This window comes from Oryx dammah, unplaced genomic scaffold, assembly GCF_014754425.2.
Source record: "Oryx dammah isolate SB20612 unplaced genomic scaffold, SCBI_Odam_1.1 HiC_scaffold_27, whole genome shotgun sequence".
NCBI lineage: Eukaryota > Metazoa > Chordata > Mammalia > Artiodactyla > Bovidae > Oryx > Oryx dammah.
Window position 1 is genome coordinate 38,728,092 of NW_024070211.1, and position 21,372 is coordinate 38,749,463.

General features: G+C 39.5%; 1 non-coding gene across 1 annotated transcript; it reads left to right on the top strand.

The window, feature by feature from the left end:
* Positions 1 to 249: 249 nt before the first annotated feature.
* On the top strand, positions 250 to 355 carry LOC120855252. The gene has a single exon (XR_005719215.1). It is a non-coding gene; the product is annotated as a U6 spliceosomal RNA (small nuclear RNA).
* Positions 356 to 21,372: the final 21,017 nt, after the last annotated feature.

The window sequence follows — 21,372 nt, forward strand, 5'->3', positions numbered from 1 at the left end:
TCATTAACACATAGCCTAAGAAAAGCATTTCCATGAGTAAGACACTGTGCTGTGTGATGGTTAGTTCTGGACCTAAAGAAAGGCCAGTTCTTGGGTAAGATACATTGTTGCACAAGGCTTAAAGAAAGTTTGAGAGAGAATGTTCACCTCCTCCTTAAAGGGCCTTGGACTGCCTGTGGAAGCTTAAACTCTTTCACTTTCCCACAGGAATTTCCTCCAGTAAAATCTTCACACATAGGACTCTCTGGGGTGCTTGCTTCACAGCACATATACTAAAATTGGAGCAATACAGAGAAGATTAGCAAGGCCCTTGCATAAGGATGACACACAAATTCATGAAGTGTTCCATATTTGTAATCAACGAATATAGCACATTCACGGGATAAAAAAATTAACATGCAGAAATCCCTTGCACTCCTATATGCTAAAAATGAAACTCAGAAAGAGAAATTAAAGAAACAATCCCATTCACCATTGCAACAAAAATGATAAAATACTTAAGAATAAATTTACCTGAAGAGACAAAAGATTTGTATGTAGAAAACTACAAAACACTGATGAAAGAAATTGAAGATGACATAAACATATGGAAAGATATATCATGTTCTTGGATTAGAAGAATCAACATTGTGAAAATGACCATGCTACCCAAAGGCACCTATAGATTTAGTGCTGCTGCTACTGCTAAGTTGCTTCAGTCATGTCCGACTCTGTGCAACCCCATAGACGGCAGCCCTATCAAACTATCAATGGTATTTGCCACAGAACTAGAACAAATAATTTCACAATTTATATAGAAACACAAACACTGAATAGCCAAAGCAATCTTGAGAAAGAATAATGGAACTGAAGGGATAAACCTTCCTACCTTCAAACTATACCACAAAGCTATCTATAGTCATCATGACAGCATGGTACTGGCACAAAAAAAGAAATATAGACCAATGGAACAAGATAGAAAGCCTGAGATACATCCAAGCACCTATGGGCACCTTATCTTTGACAAAAGAGGCAAAAATATGCAATGGAGAAAAAAGTCTCTTCTAATAAGTGGTACTGGGAAAATTGTGAAGCTATGTGTAAAAGAATCAAATCAGAACACTTCCTAACACCATACACAAAAATAAAATGGATTAAAGATGTAAATGTAAAACCAGAAATTATAAAACTCTTATCTGACATAAATCACTAGCAAGATCTTCTATGACCCACCTTCTAGGGTAATGGAAATAAAAACAAAAATATACAAATGAGACCTAATTGAACTTAAAAGCTTTTTCACAATGAAGGAAACTATAAGCAAGGTGAAAGACAACCCTCAGAATGGGAGAAAATAATAACAAATGGAACAATTGACAAAGGATTAATCTCCAAAATATACAACAGTTCATGTAGCTTAATACCAGAAAAATAAGCAACCCAATCAAAAGGGGGCAAAAGAACTAAACAGATATTTCTCCAAAGAAGACATACAGATGGCTAATAAGCACATGAAAAGATGCTCAGCATCACTTATTATTAGCTTCCCTGGTAGCTCAGGTAAAGAATCAGCCCATAATGTGGGAGACCCAGGTTCGATCTTGGGTCGGGAAGATACCCTGGAGTAGGAAATGGCAACCCATTCTAGTATGCTTGCCTGGAGAATTCCATGGACAGGGGATCCTGGCAGGCTACAGTCCATGGGGTCACAAATCAAAACTACAGTGAGGTATCATCTCACATCAGTCAGAATGGCCATCATGGAAAACAACAATTTACAAACAATAAATGCTGGAGAGGGTGTAGAGAAACAGGAACCCTCTCACACAGCTGGTGGGAATGCAAACTGATACAACCACTATGGAGAAAAGTATGGAAATTCCCTTAAAAAGTAGGAATAAAACTATCTTATGACCCAGCAATCCCACTACCAGGCATATACCCTCAGGAAACCATTGATGAAAAAGATACATGTACCCAGTATTCATTGCAGCACTATTTACAGTAGCTAGGACATGGAAGCAGCCAGATGTCCATCAATAGATGAATGGATAAAGAAATTGCAGTGTATATACACTTTTTCACTCAGTATAATATGAACCTAGTATAATAGGATGAACCTAGAGCCTATTATACTGAGTGACATAAGTCAGAAAGACAAATATCATTTCAGTCCAGTTCAGTCGCTCAGTAGTGTCTGACTCTTTGTGACCCAGTGGAAATATTGTTTATTAATGCATATATGTGGAATCTGGAAAGATGGTACTGATGATCCTATTTGCAAGGCAGCAAAGGAGACTTAGACATAAAAAACAGGCCAAGGGTCATAGCTGGGGAGGGAGAGGGTGGGATGACTTGAGAGAGTCATATTGAAACATACACATACCAGTGTAAAATAGATAGCCAGTGGGAATTTGCTGTATGATGCAAGGAACCCAAAGCTGGTGATCTGTGACTATCTAGAGAGGTGGGATGTGGAGGAAGGTGGGAGGGAGGGGACATATGTATACCTGTAGTTGATTCATGTTGATGCACAGCAGAAACCATCAAAATATTATAAAGTAATTATCCTCCAATTAAAAAAAAAAAAAAAAAAGAACTGTCTGGTCTGGGCTGCAGAATTTAAGAATCTTCTCCAGAGTTTTGCCCTAAACAAGCCATTCAACCCCATTGCTGTTGTTGAGCCTCTTGGTTCTTTCTCTTTCTACTTTTTTACCTCTGTTGACCAGATAGCAACTTCTGTCCCATTGGCTTACAACCTGGTGGCTGTCCTGTCCACGCTGCACATACCAGTGCAATATATACATCATTAGATTTCAATTTTGCTCCACAGATCTATTTACCTACTGGTGCTTTGTAGGCTATCCACCTGCCTCCAGGATAGGGTTAGAAGGATTTTAATAGCAACAGAAAGAAATACTTTTAGTCCATTCTGAAGCAGCAGTTATGTTGAGCCATAATTTAGGAAAAGCAACAGCATTTGATAAATTGGAGCTTTAAACGGATCCATCTTCATAGACCTTTTGGATTTGAAATTATAATAAAAATCTTGAAAATCAAACTATATGAGCAGAGTAGAGTATAAGGGGCTCTGAAGCACTAAAAGTGTTATATAAATATAAATCTCTATTATTTACTGCATAACAGGAATAGGAATGAGTCTCTAAGAGTAAGAAATGTGTTTCAATCGGGGTCTGCTTTGTGGCTACCCCGAGATGGCAAGTGGAGGAGTCACTTAGGAAATATCAGTGAGGTACAGCACAAAACAGAAGTGAGAGGTATTGAGCAGACTGTACAGTATCAGAACAACCACAGTGGGAAAATAATAGCATCATATCTAATGCCCTATGTTACTATTTAGGAAAAGAGAAAATGAAAGGCCTGTCTGTGAGATTAGGGAGATGTGTAACGTTAATAGCCTGCTATCAAAGCAAGAGGAAATCGCTTCTGTAATTCCAGCTCTCTGCCTGATCTGAAAATATTAATGGCATCAGGTCCCTTTGCATTGCCTTTTGTGTGAGATGCTCTGTATTTTAAAGATCATTATAGCCATAGGGGGTTTCCCAGAAACCCACTACGGTCGTAGGGTTAAAGAACCCACCTGGCAATAAAAATTTAAGAGATGTGGTTTCAATCCCTGGGTTGGGGAGATCCCCTGGAGGAGGGCATGGCAACCCACTCAGTATTCTTGCCTGGGGAAATCCATGGACAGAGAAGCTTGGTGGGATACAGGTCGCAAAGAGTCCGAGTCGACTCAGCAACTAAATAGCACCAGCAGGATAGCCATAGGATAATTACTGAATCTGCATTAAAGGAAGCAAAGTAGTTCTCAAAGGAAGGAAGGGTTTCATGCAGTCCTCAATTCCAATTTTGCAGTGAAAGGAAGGACATTCTTACCTTTTCACAGGCACTTGGATTTTTCACCAGGCTGGTTTTGACTCTCATTTACTAAATAATCATATTCAATTTAGGGGAGCTCCAGCTAATTCAGTTTTCTTTTCAGAAAAATCTTCTTAGAGATAGTGTGGATGTTTTTATGGACGTAAAAGCAAAGTATTTATTTGTATTTATTTTTGTATTCTTCACAATACCCCTTTACCATATTATTTTATGTCCATCTTACAGAAGCAACACTGATGCATAGGAAGGGAAGGAATTTAATCAGAATCACACATGTTGATCTCAGACAATCACATCCTCTGTGGCATTCACAGTATGGAGTCAAACTGAGCAATCTGACTCTGAATCTTGCATTCTTTTCCCTGAGATCCTAAAATCTATGCTTTCTCAGCATTGTCACTTCAAGATAGCCCTTTGCTCTATATTATTTTTCAAGCTCTGTTTCCAAGTGCTGCTTCCAACCTGCTCTCAGATACTCTCAAGTTCTCTTCACTTCTATAAAAATGTTCATTTGAATCCACCACCTACATGCAGGCTGCCCTATATTGGCTCTTTCCTTCGTGTGTACAACTCACTGAAGATGTCCTCTTCAGCTGCTATGTCCACCCTCCCCGCTGGAGGATCCTGACTACACCCCCTGCCCTGAACCTCCCCATTCATCCACACCTAAGAAGGTTCAGTCTGAGACCACCTGTGACCTTCTGCTAACCAAGAATGGGAGACTTGTCCTTGAGTTAACTCCCAACAGAATCTAACGCCATGTCGTCCTTGTTCCTTTGGACCCTATATCTGGACGTTATTTCTGTTTTCTCATTGTGGGTATTTTTCAAATGCTCTCTCCTTTGTTCTGGGTATTTCTCTCTATGTTTCCCTTTCTTTGCATGTTTATGCATGTTCTTCTGACTCGGTCACCCCAAAATCTACATCTCCACAAGTTGTAGCTAAATCAGTTGAAAAGCAAATAAATCAGAAACTTTGGGTAAGGACTGCACATCATGTATTTTTAAAAGCTACCCAAGTGATTGCAATGTACAGGCAAGTTGAGAAACTCCAATAAAGGTCTGCCTCTTGAGATTTAAAATAAAATTGTATTGTTAAGGTAAGAAGTCATTCTATAATTTATAGTGTAATCACCTAGTGTAACCTTCAACAGGGCACAGGGAGAAAGAATTGGAGTGGGGAACAATGGTTCCTGTTTTTAAAGGTTCTTCCCACGTACAAGTCACAACATTTGTTATTTTAGTTCAGTAAATGAATCAGATTGCCATCACATGAACAGGGCCCCTCTTGTATGCCACGTTACCAGAGATAGGAAAAATCATCTCTTAACTTGATTTCCACAGACACAGACTCCAGAATATATGCTCTGCTGAAAATTAGGGGCGATGGGTGTGGTCAGTCAGTTCAGTTCAGTCGTTCAGTCGTATCCGACTCTTTGTGACCCCATGAACCACGGCACACCAGGCCTCCCTGTCCATCACCAACTCCCGGAGTTTACCCAAACTCATGTCCATTGAGTCAGTGATGCCATCCAACCATCTCATCCTCTGTTGTCCCCTTCTCCTCCCGTGTGGTCAGTAATGCCCAATAAAACAACTTATAAAAAGAATGTTAGATAAAATATATCATTAATATCTTTTGGCCCATCTTATAACCATGTTTCATTGCTTTCCAGAGAATTTCACACATCTCTGCTTTTACAGATTTTATTGGCGTATAGTTGCTTTACAGTGTTATGTTAGTTTCTACAGTACAGCAAAGTGAATCAGCTACATGTATTCATATATCCCCACTTTTTTGGATTTGCTTCCCATTTAGGTCGATATCTCTTTGGAAAGCATCTTCCCTTTGACTTCATCCAAATACCATCTTTTCCACTTTATTTTACTGGCAATTTAGTAACTCTGAAACCTCTCGGTTACAAACCCAACATTGCATATGAAAAGGTTCTACTATGCTCTGCCACAGTACAACTGACATAGTGCAACAACAGCAAAAAAACAAATTGGATGATGCTTTGAAATTTTCATATTCTCCCATCAATGCCTGTAAAAAATAGGCTTACCTTTTAGTACAAATCATGGGATGTTTTTTAGAATATAAGATGAGTCACAATCAAGTTTGATTTCAAAACCTAATTTTTCTATGACTTACAAAGATTTGTTTTTAATTATAGGTATAGAGAATGTTAATAATTTTTATCTCTAGGTAAGGGAGTAGGGATTTTTATGTTTCATTACATTTTCATGTATTTTCTGAATGTTGTTGTGGTGGTTGCTGTTTAGTCACTGTCCAACTCTTTGACCTCATGGGCTGCAGCCTGCCAGGCTCCTCTGTCCATGGGATTTCCCAGGCAAGAACACTAGAGTGGGTTGCATTTCCTTCTCCAGGGATTGACCCTGTGTCTCTTGCATTCGTGGGTGGATTCTTTACCACTAAGCCACCAGGGAAGCCTCATTTTCTGAATATTTTACAATGAATATATATAAATTTTAAAACCAGAGAAACCATGACTATGAAAAACAATCTAGTCCTATTTTTTCAACTGCTCTTCAGTTCTGTTTCCAAATTATTGCAAGATGTCTCTACAAGGTTGATCAGAATTCACAAATATCCCCTGACCTTTCACATCAGCTCCCTTTCCTACTACTTCACTGTAGTCTCCTTTAATTTTTAATTTTTCTCTCTTTCATCTTTCACTCATGCCTCTATCCATTCACCTGTTTAATAGCAATTTATTGAGCTTCATTATGATAAACACTGGGCTCAGTGTTGCCTAGTCAGTCTATAGAAATCTTAATTACCTCCAATATAAAACGAGTCTCTCTATGTTCAGATTTCAGCTTCTCTGCAAGCTCTATAAAGACTGAATAAGGAACCAGTGTCATAGTTTTAGTTTAGATTGTGTTGATTACTTGTATTCCCTAAAGTGTAAACAAAACCTGAGCTACTGGAGACGTAAAATCCTAAGGAACGTTTCTTGGTGGAAAAAAGTAAGAAGAATCATTTCAACTCTCTGGTAGAGGCCAATAGAAGCCTGGCAATCAGTCTTTAGAAAATACCTATTTGCTTATGTGTGTGTTAAGTGGCTCAGTCGTGTCTGACTCTGAGACCCCATGAACTGCAGCCCGTCAGGCTCTTCTGGTCCTTGGGGATTCTCCAGGCAAGAATACTTTAGTGGATTGTCATGCTCTCCTCCAGAGGATCTTCCCAACCCTGGCATCAAACCCAGGTCTCCCACATTGCAGCCAGATTCTTTAACCTCTGAGCCATCAGAAAAGCCCACCGACTAGCTCAGCCAGAGGTTTTTTGTTTGTTTGCTGTTTTTCCTCTCAATTTTATGTTCTCTTCCTAAAGAAAAATAAAAGCAGAGACTTGAGGATTTTTTTTCTAAAAATTCAAATTCATCAAATGAGTCTTTAAAAATAAAGGTGGCATTGAAACATGTATAATATCATATATGAAACGAGTCGCCAGCCCAGGTTCAATACATGATACAGGATGCTTGGGGCTGGTGCATTGGGACGATCCAGAGGGATGGTACGGGGAGGGAGGAGGGAGGGAGGTTCAGGATGGGGAACACGAGTATACCTGTGGTGGATACATGTTGATGTATGGCAAAACCAATACAATATTGTAAAGTAATTAACCTCCAATTAAAATAAATTTATGTAAAAAAAAAAAGGTGGCTAGTAGACTCGATCGTTTTCTCTTATACAGGAGTTCTTGAATTCTATTCAACACCTCAGGCCACATGATGGGCCTCTTACTCAGCCAGAGGCTTGAGGTTTCTAGACCTCACCATCCTAATCACAGAGAAACACAGATGCTCCTCCATATACTAATCCTGAGGACATTTTCTAACATAAACTCTTCTTATCTCTCAGGTGCTTTCACAGACCATCTGAAAGCTCTAAGATAGTGTTCTTTTTTAAAAACTATAAGTTGGGGGGACATTTCACTTTTTAATTTTGAAACTGTATTTGGAATTAATTGTTGCTGTGTACTAAGAACTTGGCCTAAATAAAATCCTACAAGGTAAAAAAAAAATAAAAAATAAAAAAATAAAAAAATAAAAACTATATATTTATTTATTTGTCTGCATCGGGTTTTAGCTGAGGCCCAAGGGGTCTTTCCTTGTGGCCCGTGGACTCCTGGTTGCAGCACATTCGTTTAGTTGCTCCAACATGTAGGATCTTAGTTCGCAGACTAGGAATCAAACCTGTATCCCCTGCAAGGCAGATCCTTAACCACTGGACCACCAGGGATGTTGCTAAGATAGTGGCCTTTTAATCCAGCAAATAAACTGCTTAATTCTTAGGGGGAATGCTTCAGTGTGAATAAATAAACGATACATTTTTGTGCAAATTAAATGTCATCTCAACTCCCTTTTCATACTTTCACTTTTATAAGCCTATCTCCACATTGGATATTTTTATTTCACATTAACTACTAATATCAGTGAAAACAAAATGGGTTACATTAAACATTTGTTAACTGAATTTTCTGTCATCCGACAATGGAAGAAAGAACTGATCTTAGACTATTTTGATTTTTTCATCTGCTTTGTTTCCATGAGGCCATTTTCTGCCTTTAAAGGTCACTGATGATTCACTGATTCAGGATTCTACATGTGACAAAACTTATTTGTTGCCACATGTAGGTAGGCGAGTCATTCCTGATATGTCTTCACAGATCCAATGACATTCTAAAAATAATTTAGCAAAAGCTTAGCATCAAAATGCTACTTCAAAAAAACATTTTTATCGTTTGTTCCACTCGTGTTCAATAAACAGAAAGAAATAAGATAAAAAAAAGAAAGGAGGAAATAGCCCATCAGGTGACCCACCAAAATAACTCTTCCACACATACACATACATAATGCACACGCGCACACTCCCTCAAGTACACACTTCCTAGGGGCTCCAGCATTCTTGTTCTCTCCCACTCTTTAAGAATGACAATTAAAGACACAGTCATGGTAAAATAAGAAAAAAGCACATCAGTTTTCTCTGATAAAAATCCAATGAATAAAAAACAAGTTTCCAAACAATTTTGAAGGGCCGTAACACTCCATATATACTCCACATGCCCTTAAATCAGGATACCTTATACACAGGTATGCCAACATCAGGATATTGGGAACAAAGAGAAAAATTAAACCTACTTCCCTTGAACATATTTCCTGTTCAGAAGTCCTCTTAGAAATTCTTAACTATTTCAATATATCAATATAAAAGCATTCACCAGAGACTAGTTGTTTTCTTTTCTTATCAAATTAATTCCCACCTCATCGCTGATGGGTAGGAAGAAGGTGAGGCAAAGGGCATGACGACATCATTGCCAGAGCACATGTGTCTGACACATATGAGCAGAGCTGGTTTGAGGTTATCGAAGGCCTCCGTAGTCTCCTGAGCCATCAGTGTGATTGTGAAACCCGTCTTCCTACCATGCCTAAGAGAAACTTTAAACTGGGATGACTATGACACTTTTTCTGAAATGTATGGGTTGCCTGAAAAGATATTTTTATTGATTCTACTTTGCTTCCAAACAAAGTATAACAAGGAGAAAATAAAGTGTTGCAGTGAGAAAAGCACTGGTCACTGTTTATTTCCAGGGTTGTTCCCCAAATGGATTTCAAGAGCTCTGATATGGACATCATATTGTTTCAAGGCCTCTTTTTTTTTGAGGTTCCTGTCCATCCTGTCCTCATTGGACTCACAGGTCAATAGTAGCAGTTCTTGCCTAAGGTTCTGTGACTTTCAGGACATGAGTTTCTTTTGTCTTTTTGGCCTGTAGCTATTCTCTACTGGCATACCAGTCAACTACTCATTTAGGAGATCATTTATTTTTATTTTGGCAATTATGACATCTGTTTTCTTGATCAGTGAAAAAGAAGCCTTCTTGGTGGTAAGAAGATATTTTGCAGTAATGTTTTTAATAATATTTTGCTTATTTCAAGAAAATATGGGTTGACAACAACATTAAGGACCTGCAGCCCAAATGACTGCACCATCCCCCCAGCTGCAGCAATTGTCATCGTATCTTCTGTACCATTTAGAAAGAAAAAAGAGGCCAACATTCACTCGAATGGGAACATAGGCAAGGAAAGCCTTCAAGATCACCAGCAGCGTAGTTCATGGTTTGTCTATGAAAGTGTTAATATTGTTACTGAAAGGGTGTGGGGGGGATCTGGCTGCTTGCCACTCAAAAGCCAATAAACAGGCCAGGTTGGTGGAAAAGAAGTTTGCTTTATTTCAGATGCTGGCAACTGGTGCACGAGAAGGGGGAGGGGTGGGGAGTGGGAGGGTGGGGAGTGGGGGGCAGGGTGACAGATATCTGTCCGAAGGCTGACACCCCACACACAATAGAGGGTGGGAGCTTTTACAGAGTGTGTGTGTGTGTGTGTGTGTTTGTAGTGGGGAGGGGGCTACATGCAGAAGCAGCACAGTCATCTCTAACAGTCATCTTCAAACTGGTCGTCAGTGGCCTGACCAGCATCATAGTTGTTTTGCACACGTGCTAAGTCACTTTGGTCATGTCTGGCTCTTTGTAACCCCATGGATTGTAACCCGCCAGGTTCCTCCGTCCATGGGATTTTCCAGCAAGAGTACTGGAGTGGGGTGCCATTTCCTTCTCCAGGGGATCTTTCCCACCCAGGGATAGAAGTCAAGCCTCTTACATCTTCTGCACTGGCAGGCAGGTTCTTTACCACGAGTGCCACCTGGGTAGCTTTAGGTAGAGTTAATCTTTAGTTTCAGGGTCCATTTGTTCCCATTTCTTTGCTGCGATTTCTTGGAATCGTGGCAGCTCATGTCCTGCGTACAGTCTGGTCATCATGTAGTTAACTTCTCCAACTGGAGTTTTAGTATCTATAAGACAGTTCACAGGATATGGCTCAGAATATTATCTACAGCCCTTGAGAAGAGCAAAAGGTCCTTGACTGTGCCTAACAACTACATTATTATTATTTAATCTCCTTTGTTTTCCTTTGTTTCAGCATTTCTCTCTTCTCTGATTAAACTTACTCTTTGGCTAAAGTTTTCTTCAGACAAAAGGCAGGCAGAGGATATAATGGGTGGGTGGGTGGGGTGAGGGCGGGGGGCCGGGAACATAGGGGTCCTGCTCTGTTTCACTATGAAATTAAGAATTTTGCCAAGCCAGCGATCTGTTTTCCAAATACTCTGGCCACTATGCAACAAGCATGACTTGATGATTTTTTAAGCAATCCAAATAATAACAAATCTCAAATAAAAAAATAAACAAATCACAAACACTTAACAGTAAGGCAGCTATTTCCTTGATTCATGTATCTGATTATCCATTCTAAAAATGGGTCTGGAGTTGCCAATGATACTGTTTTACGCTCACCAAAGAGATCATGGATTAAGAATTGTAGCTTTTTCCCTTGAGTGGAGTAAAGTTCAACAATTTAATTATAATGCCATTGCCTCAGCAAGGGTATCATGGTGTGGTGAAAAAAGCAGTTCTAAAGATTTTTCTAAATGTATCTCTCGACTGTATTTCAGTTTGTTGTTGTTGTTTAGTTGCTAAGTTAAGTTAAACTCTTTTTTGACATCCCATGGACTGTAGCCTGCCAGGCTTCTCTGTCCATGGGATTTCCCAGGAAAGAATATTGGAGTGGGTTGCCATTGCCTCCTCCAGAGGATCTTCCCAAACCAGAGCTCAAACTCGTATCTCTTGCATTGGCAGGAGGATTCTTTACCATTGAACCACTTAGGAAGCTGATATTTAAGTTGTAGAAAGTCAAATATCTATGCTATGATAATAAAATAAATGTTTACAAGTTCTCTTAAGGAAAAGCGATGGTTTTGCTTACTAAATACTGTTGTTGGGGATTTTCACAACAGGAAGCACTGCATAGCTACTCACAGCCAAGTTCATACTCCTCTTATACATCACCTTGCATATTTATTTCTCCTGAAATAGAATAAAACCAACATTGTTTATGTGTCAGCTGAGAAATTCAGTCAAACAAGCCAAGGGACAACAGCAGCCACACCCACAAGGGCTCATGCTGCAAGGCTAGGTGATTACAGAGGTCTCCTAACACTTCCACCTGATGAGAACTGACTCACTGGAAAAATCCCTGATGCTGGGGAAAGAGAAGTGGGCAGACTTCCCTGGGTAGCTCAAAAGGTAAAGAATCTGCGTGCCATGCAGGAGAACCAGCTTCGATTCCTGGGTCAGGAAGATGCCCTGAAGAAAGGAATGGCAACCCATTCCAGTATTCTTGCCTGGACAACCCCATGGACAGAGGAGCCTGGCTGGCTACAGTCCATGGGGTCAAAAAGAGTCGGACACAACTGAGCGACTAACACTTTCCATTTTCACATTCAGAGAAGGGGTGACAGAGGATGAGATGGTTGGATGGCATCACCGACTCAGTGAAAGTGCATTTGAGCAAACTCTGGGAGATGGTGAAGGACAGGGAAGCCTGCTGTGATACAGTCCACGGGGTCACAAAGAGTCTGACTGGACCGAGTGACTGACTGAACACTTCTTTCATCCTCTTTGGGTTCCCCAGGTGGCGCTAGTGGCAGAGTGCCAATGCAGGAGCCAGAAGAAGGTGGGGTTTGATCCCTGGGTCGGGAAGATCCCCTGGAAAAGGAAATGACAACCGACTCCAGTGTTCTTGTCTGGAGAATCCCATGGACAGAGAAGCCTGGCGGCTACAATCCATGGGGTCGCACAGAGTCAGACAAAACTGAAGGGACTTGGCACACATTCTCTTTGGCTTCCTCAGAGCTGTTCCCAGTATGGCCACTAGGAGGAGCTAGCTGTTCTCAGTTTTGCTTAAAACTCCGAAGTGAAGGTTTCCCTGGTAGCTCACCTGGTAAAGAATCCACCTGCAATGCACGAGACCTGGGTTCGATCCCTCGGTTGGGAAGATCCCCTGGAGAAGGGAAAGGCTACCTACTCCAGTATTCTGGCCTGGAGAATTCCATGGACTGTACAGCCTGTGGGGTCTCAAGGGGTCAGACACGACTGAGTGGCTGAAGTGAAGTAAAGTGAAAGTCGCTCTGTCCTGTCTGGCTCTTTGTAACCCATAGACTAGCCCACCAGGCTCCTCTGTCCATGGGATTTCCCAGGCAAGAATACTGGAGTGGGCTGCTGTTTCCTTCTCCAAGCTTTGCTTAAAACTCTTCAGTAGGTAGCTAGCTTCTCATTTTCTTTAGAATGAAGACCGGGTTCTTTCAAAGAGGTCCGGCTCCCTCGGTCTTCACGGCTTATTGCAGCCTTCTCAATTCTCTGCTTTGTAGGGTCTAGTCACTTGCCTTCTTTCAGCATCTTGACTTTGTGGCCCTTCTGCCGCAGGGTTATTGTCCATACATCTGTCCAGTCCTTGGGAACCCGCATATAGGACATTCCCCAATCAACCTTGTTCCTCTGTTTATTCGTTCGACCTCAATGACTTTGTTTCTCAGGGAGCCCTCTGTGACATCCCAGTCCAGATCAGTCTTTAGTGTTAAGCTGTCAGAGAATGACCAGTCTCTCCTTTCTAACACTCATTTCAGGTATGATAAATGCATGCTTGTTGTTATTTGATAAATTCTCTGCCCCTCAATAAGTATGTAAATGCCATGAATCCCCATTTTATGAGTGACCGACACATAAATGCCACTACATAAATTTATTGGCTGGAAGAACACAGAAATTAATAATTGGCAAATATCATAACAAGACAGGTTTTCTCTAGATTTATACTCCTCTGAGTTAACCAGTATTCCCTCCTGGCACCAAATGTTTCCTGGCAAAGGTAAGACTTTCCTCAGGAGGTTTCCAGCAAGACTTCAGTTAGAAGAACGATAGAGTTAATAAGTAAATTCCATAAAGTCATGAAATTATCAGCCTAGAACACAGCCATATATTTCAGAGAAGCTAGAAGAAAGGTATTTTGTTCTTATACATTACGTGTATAATATAAATTCAGAAATTTTACCATTTCTCTTCCCATAGAAGTTAGTATAACATTTTAAATTACCTCATTTAGAGACTAAAAGATTCCATACTTTCAGAGACCCTGGAGGCAAAGATATTGTTCATCTGTGCTGCAAGAGAAGAAAATAGGAGAGGAGATTCTTGGCCAGATTTTATGACACTCTCACTGCAGCTCTTGTTCCCCTCTCTCGAGTTTACAGCCTGGGAGGGGGTGTTTGTTTCAGGGTTCCTGCTAATTGGCAACTACTTGCACATTCTCTTTATAGTTTCAGGCACCATGGGCTCCATCCTCGCCCATCATCACACACAGGGCACCAGGTCAACTACTCTGAATTCTTCTTGCCCACATCTAGCTGCACCTGGGTTTGCCCACCAGCCCCAATCTGCCTGAAGGCTTCCATCTGTCCTTTGATTTTGGTCTGGTTGGTTGACCTGCAACTTCAGATCTCAGATAGGTTGAAGAAAAAATCACAACCTCTGAAGTTGTTAAGAATTTTTGTTTGTTTTATAAGGATGGGAATGACGTTGTTTTTTGTTCTTTGTTTTCCCATGTGGACACTGAGATTCAATAAATAATATCTGAATTAATCGTTAAGAAATCATTAATTATTAATATTTATTAATAATTAATAAATATTTAATTATTAATATTTATTTAATTAATAATTTATAATATTTATTATAATTAATATTTATTAATAATACTAATTCTAGGAAAATCACTAATGTTAATGTTACATTGCTAGTTTTTATATATTACTCTATTTCATTCACTTATATTTTGTTGAGCATTTTTGGTGTCATATTCCTGTGGGATGTCGGTTTATGTTTTGCTTCCCTAGAAATGGTCTTTATTGATTTGGTCACAGATTTGTGCTGCTCTTATAAAAGGTACAAAGGGGATTTCTCTTCTATATTTTGAATGAGTTGTAATTTGGGTACTTCAAAAGTTTTATAGATTTCACCAGCAAAACAATCTAGGCGTAGTTTTCTCTGTGAGAAAATTTCTAATTATAATTCAATTTCTTTCTAGATACCAGAATTATTGTGTCAGTTTTGGTAATTGTATCTCACATTCTGGGCTTCCTTGGTGCCCCCAGGATCTTTGCTTCTCAAGTTCTGGCTTAATTCCAAACAGGTGGGGGTTTTTTGGGGAGTGGATTTTTCCCTAAATTTTTAATTGTTCTCAGTGGGAAAATTGGTCTTAACAATATAGCTAACTGTTGCTGGAATTTCAAAAGCAGAAAATTTTAATATGTTACACTCCAATACTTTGGCCACCTGATGTGAAGAGCTGACTCATTTGAAAAGACCCTGATGCTGGGAAAGATTGAAGGCAGGAGGAGAAGGGGACAACAGAGGATGAGATGGTTGGATGGCCTCACCGACTCAATGGATATAGGTTTGGATGGTCTCCATGAGTTGGTGATGGACAGGGAGGCCTGGCGTGCTGCGGTTCATGGAGTCACAAAGAGTCGGACATGACTGAGCAACTGAACTGAACTGATATTCCAGGCACCATTGTGGCATGTGTGTGTGTGTGTATGTGTGTATTGAAAGATTCATTCAGAAATAAATTAAAAGATTCATTTAGGGGAATCCCTAGAGGTCCAGTGGTTAGGATTCTGCGATTTCACTGCCTAGATCAAGGATTCTATTCCTGGTTAGGGAACTAAGATTTCACAAGGTATGTGGTATTTTAAAAAACATAAATAGAAATAAAAAGATATTCAGTATTAAAGTTCTAGATATGCACACAAAAGCTTAAGATGATTCCATTATACTTCTGTCCCATATATGGTGAAACTTCAGGGTTTTTAAGTGTTGTGCTGAAAGCTACATGAATACCAAGGAAGTCTGTTGTCAGCCTTGTTTACATCTGTTCCTGGGAACCTGCAAGATTTCTAAATTTGGCCGAAAGTGCCAGTTAACGCTGGTAGGATATTTGATATTCTGTAGTTGAGGTTGAAATCTAATTACATAATTTTCCAGAAAATTCGGAAATAAAATAAACTCACTGAAAACTACCAGAATGTGAATCGTCCACACTGCAATTTATCCAGACATAATGAGAACCAGTTTAGCTTGCTTGGAAACTGAACATATACTTTGATGGAGTTGTTGTCTAGAAGAAATCTTGTAACAGAGAATAGGGCAATTAGTTAAATGAAGATGGATCTATTAACCTTCAACTGTAACAGTAAAAATAACCATCAACATTTATCACTTAGATAAAAAGGATCTTTTGTTTTCATATATTAAGTTATTTCATGAATAATTTATAGCTGTAAGAATAAAGGGATAGTGAAACCAACTTTCCTGGAAATTGTGATAATTAATCATAGCATCCAAAGTTTTATTCTATATCATCTTGATTTTAACAAGATGACTTCAATCCAATTAATGCTTATCAATTAGAACATATTCATCTTATAAAATTTATTTCAGATTTTAAATGTATTTATAATAGCTTTTAGGTTACATTCACTTTAAATTATTGTCCCTAAATACGCATCATCCAAATTTAACACTTATGAAATTGTTGACATATCATAATTTTGTTGCAGAGATGATAGTTTTGCTTTAGAATTATTAATACAAAACATTTTCATTTTCAGATTTAGAAATCCTAAGAATGGTTAATATTTTTGTTATCTTTTTTAATTTATTTTTTAAATTGAAGATTAATTGCTTTATGGAATTAGAAAGGTTAATATATATAAATATATATATATTTAAGTCTATACCTTTCATTTCCCTCCAAACACATTTGTGTCATGCCTGCCTGGAGTTTTTTCTACCTACAAACAGTATCGAGTAAAGTTTGGTGTACAAAAACAAATAAACAAAAGAATAAAGAGTATTGTCCCACATTTCTTTAGCAAATTGGAATGATCCAGCTCTTTGCCACAAAACACTAGAAGATGAACTAGGTTATGTTTTCCTTTTGTGCTCAGAAATGTTTTGCTTATCCATCACTTCTGGACTTGAAAAAAGTTTCAGTGTAAGAGTTGGCCTGTGCATCAGGGAGAAATGCCTCAGTTCCGATACCCTTGCCATGCTCAGTTGTGGCTGACAACAGCCTGGGGGAAAGTGTGGCCTTGATGTGACCATTTTAATGGCTCCAAAGGCATGGCTAATGGATGTTGTTAGTCAGCTCTGTACCCTGTAGAATATCCTAGATAGGAGAACTAGGTGGCCCAACTCTGTGATCACCACGGAGAGGGGACCAGGATTATGGTCACTTTTTTTGCATCCCCAATAACTTTTTATTGAATGCCACAAAATGTTTATGAAAAATTGTGGATATAAACTGAAGCTATGGGTATTATCTTCCTTCAAATATAATTTCCTTTTGTTTCTGAAGACCAAGTAGGATAAAGGTAGGAAGGGACAAATCAGTTCAGTTCAGTTCAGTCACTCAGTCGTGTCCAACTCTTTGCGACCCCATGAATCGCAGCACGCCAGGCCTCCCTGTCCATCACCAACTCCCGGAGTTCACTCAGACTCACGTCCATCGAGTCAGTGATGCCATCCAGCCACCTCATCCTAATCCAGGGACAAATCAACTTAACCCAAATGATGACTGAAGGGAGTTGAGCATGAACTTCAGTCTTCAGCTGGTCTGTTTCTGTTTTTCAGTTATTCTTAGCACACAACCCCTTGGTAGTCCCTACTAAAGCCTGGCATTTACCATGGCCCCTCCTACTTAGCAGTTTTGGACCCCCTAGTTTTTCCACCAGTCCTAAAAGGCTGCTAAAGTTCTCCTCACCTCCTCCATCTCTCAATTGCTAATTTCACAGCAACAAATTCCTCAAGAAGAAAAGAAGTGCCAAGTACTGCACTTACTCTCTGGGGTTCCTTTCACTGTAGGATTTTTGGCCCCACAAGGTTTCCTTTGACTTTAAACATTTCTTTTGAGGTTTTGTCCTAATTTTGTAATTGTTCTTGATTGGAAAAAATGATCTTAAACAGGCTAGGTAACTACTTCTGAAACACTATGCTACAATGTTATGGTATTAAATCTGCTAATATTTATGTCAGAATGTATAAATGTATAAGGCAGTGGCACCTCACTCCAGTATTCTTGCCTGGAAAATCCCATGGACGGAGGAGCCTGGTGGGCTGCAGTCCATGGGGTCGCCAAGAGTCGGACACGGCTGAGCGACTTCACTTTCACTTTTCACTTTCATGCATTGGAGAAGGAAATGGCAGCCCACTCCAGTGTTCTTGCTTGGAGAATTCCAGGGACGGGGGAGCCTGGTGGGGCTGCCGTCTATGGGGTCACACAGAGTCAGACACGACTGAAGTGACTTAGCAGTAGCAGCAGTAGCAGCATAAATGTATTTACACATAAATATATATGTTATAGGGGCTTCCCTGGTGGCTCAGAGGTTAAAACGTCTGCCTGCAATGCGGGAGATCCAGGTTCGATCCCTTGGTTGGGAAGATCCCCTGGAGAAGGAAATGGTGATCCACTCCAGCACTCTTGCCTGACAGTCCATAGCATTGCAAGTGGCTCAGAGGTTAAAGCGTCTGCCTACAATGCGGGAGACCCAGGTTCGATCCCTGGGTCAGGAAGTTCCCCTGGAGAAGGAAATGGCAACCCACTCCAGTATTCTTGCCTGGAAAATCCCATGGAGAGAGGAGCCCGGTAGGCTACAGTCCATGGGGTGGCAAAGAGTTGGACACGACTGAGCCACTTCACTTCACTTCACGCTCTCTATATGGAGAATACATATTCCAGGTGTGTGTATGTGTCTTGTTCATTGTTCAGTCACTGAGTTGTGTCCACTTTTTGTGAACCCGTGGATTGCAGCATGCCATGCTTCCCTGTTCTTTACTAACTCCCAGAGTTTGCTCAAATTGGTGTCCATTGCCTGGTGATGCTTAATCATCTCATCCTCTGTTGTCCCTTTCTCCTCATGTTCTCAGTCTTTGCCAGCATCAAGATCATTTCCAGTGAGTTGGCTCTTCACATCAGGTGGCCAAAGTTTTGGAGCTTCAGCTTCAGCATCAGTCCTTCCAATGAATATTCAGGGTTTATTTCCTTTAGAATTGACTGATTTAATCTCCTTGCTGTCCAAGGGACTCTCAAGTATATATGTATATTTGACAATAACACATATGTTGCATATATACTCTACATAGAAAGAATAATATACTAAGTATATATATATACACACACACTTGGTTTATAATCTACATGCTTGCTTTATAATCTTTCATTTTGTAATTTCTTTGTCAGATTCTGGTATTCATTTATCATTATCTACTGTACTATTTAAATTTCTGTACTACATCATCTGCACATTTTTTCTCTTTTGTAAACAAGGTAAATTCAATGACCCTGAATTATGGATTGGCCAAGAAGTTCATTTGGGCTTTTCCACAGGATCTTATGGAAAAATCCAAATGAACTTTCGGCCAACCTGGAACTTAAAATCTTAACTTTTTTCATCCATATCCCATTTCATTTGCTTTTGCTTCCCTTGTTCTAGCCCATCACCTCTTAATTTCATCCGGTTTTCATCCATGCCATGTTATCCTCACCTTAGTATTATTGTATTCTTTAACTTTTTCCATATCTGAAAAGTTGTGTACTCTTCTGAAGATGCTAAAGAATTGTGTAAACTGTCCTCTGGTTTTAACATCTTAAGTCTCCTTTTCCTATCCTAACTTTTCTCTCCTTTCCCATATGTATTTCCTTTGTACTCTCTGTTTTTCTTCCTTTACTCATTCTCTAGCATGATAATACTTGATTCTAGTGTTGACCCAAAGATAAGGTACACAAATATCATTCTGATGTATTTATTTGCATCCAACTTGAATAGCATTTTTAGATGTAAGAGAGTGTATGTTAGTTTTCACAGCTCTCAGTAAAATTATCCATTTTTAGCTGTTAGCTCCACTTAGTGTATTTCTCCCTGATTCCTATTTTAATTCTTTGGTACTCTGTTTCTAAAATCTAATTCTTAGCTAAATTTATATCAATCAACATTATTTCTTCATTTTTTAGCCATAAGAAAAATCACAATATTCTTCATCACTACTCTTCTTAACTGAAGCTTAGGGCTAATTTGAATTCTGAGTACAGAATAAATCAGTCTTTGTTGGTTCTAAATTGGTTCACCCACCTATATTGCTAAGATTTATTTTCTTTTTTCTCCCCCTGAAGATTTCCCTTTGTATAATTCTCATTCTTAGAATAATTCTAGAAAGTAATTGTCAGGACACTGGCTTTGACTATGAAAAATAACATACTCAGCAGAATTCAAGGGAAAAGTAATTTCTTTTACTGAAAGACTCATGTGGTGAGTAATCATTCTAACATTGATCATTTTGAGCCCTATTTTTTAAATACATTTTAATTTTAGAATAGTTTTAGATTTCCCAGAAAGGTTGTGATATAATACAGACAGTTCTATCCACTGCGCAGCATACCAAGTTTCTCTTGTTATTAACAGCTTACATTAGTATTGTACATATGTCACAGTTACTGAAGTAAGTTTTTGACTCCCATCACCCATTAGGTAATATCAATATACTGTGTGTGTGTGCTCAGTTGTGTCCAACTCTTTGCAACCCTATGGACTGTAGCTGCCCAGCTCCTCTATCCACAGGATTTTCCAGGCAAGAATATTGAAGTGGGTTGCTATTTCCTTCTCCAACTAATATGTAATAACTAAAGCCCAGACCTTATCCAGATTTTCTTAATTTATATCCATCCATTTTCTATTTGAAGATCCCATTCAGGTTACTATATTACAATTGGTCTTCATATCTCCTTGGCTTCCTCTTGGCTATTACAGTTTCTCAGACTTTCCTTTTGGTTGTAGACCTCAACAGTTCTAAGGAATATTGGCTAGGTGTTGTATAGATTCATATAGTTAAACTGGATTTGTAGGTTTTCTGAAGGAAGACCACAGAGATGTCATCAACCCAAGTGTACACACAATTTCCATGGCTTACCACTTTTCATGATAACCTTGAGCCTCTGCTGAGGCAGTGTTCACCAGCATTCTCTATTATAATGTTACTCTTCCTTTGTTTCTTCCTTTCCATGCTAGAAACTTTGGAAAGAAATCACTACGTGTAACCAACCCTTAGGCAGTAGGGAATTGTGCTCATCTCCTTGAGGCTGAAGTATCTATATGGATTATCTAAAATACTTTTGTATAGGAGATTTGTCTAATTTTCTCAATTTGTTATTTATTCAATCATTTATGCAGAGGAGGCAATGGCAACCCACTCCAGTACTCTTGCCTGGAAAATCCCATGGACAGAGGAGCCTAGTAGGCTGCAGTCCATGGGGTTGCGAAGAGTTGGACATCACTAAGCTACTTCACTTTCACTTTTCACTTTCATGCATTGGAGAAGGTAATGGCAACCCACTCTAGTGTTCTTGCATGAAGAATCCCAGGGATGGAGGAGCCTGGTGGGCTGCCGTCTATGGGGTCACACAGAATTGGACATGACTGAAGCGACTTAGCAGCAGCAGCAGCAATCATTTATGTCAGAGGGAACTCA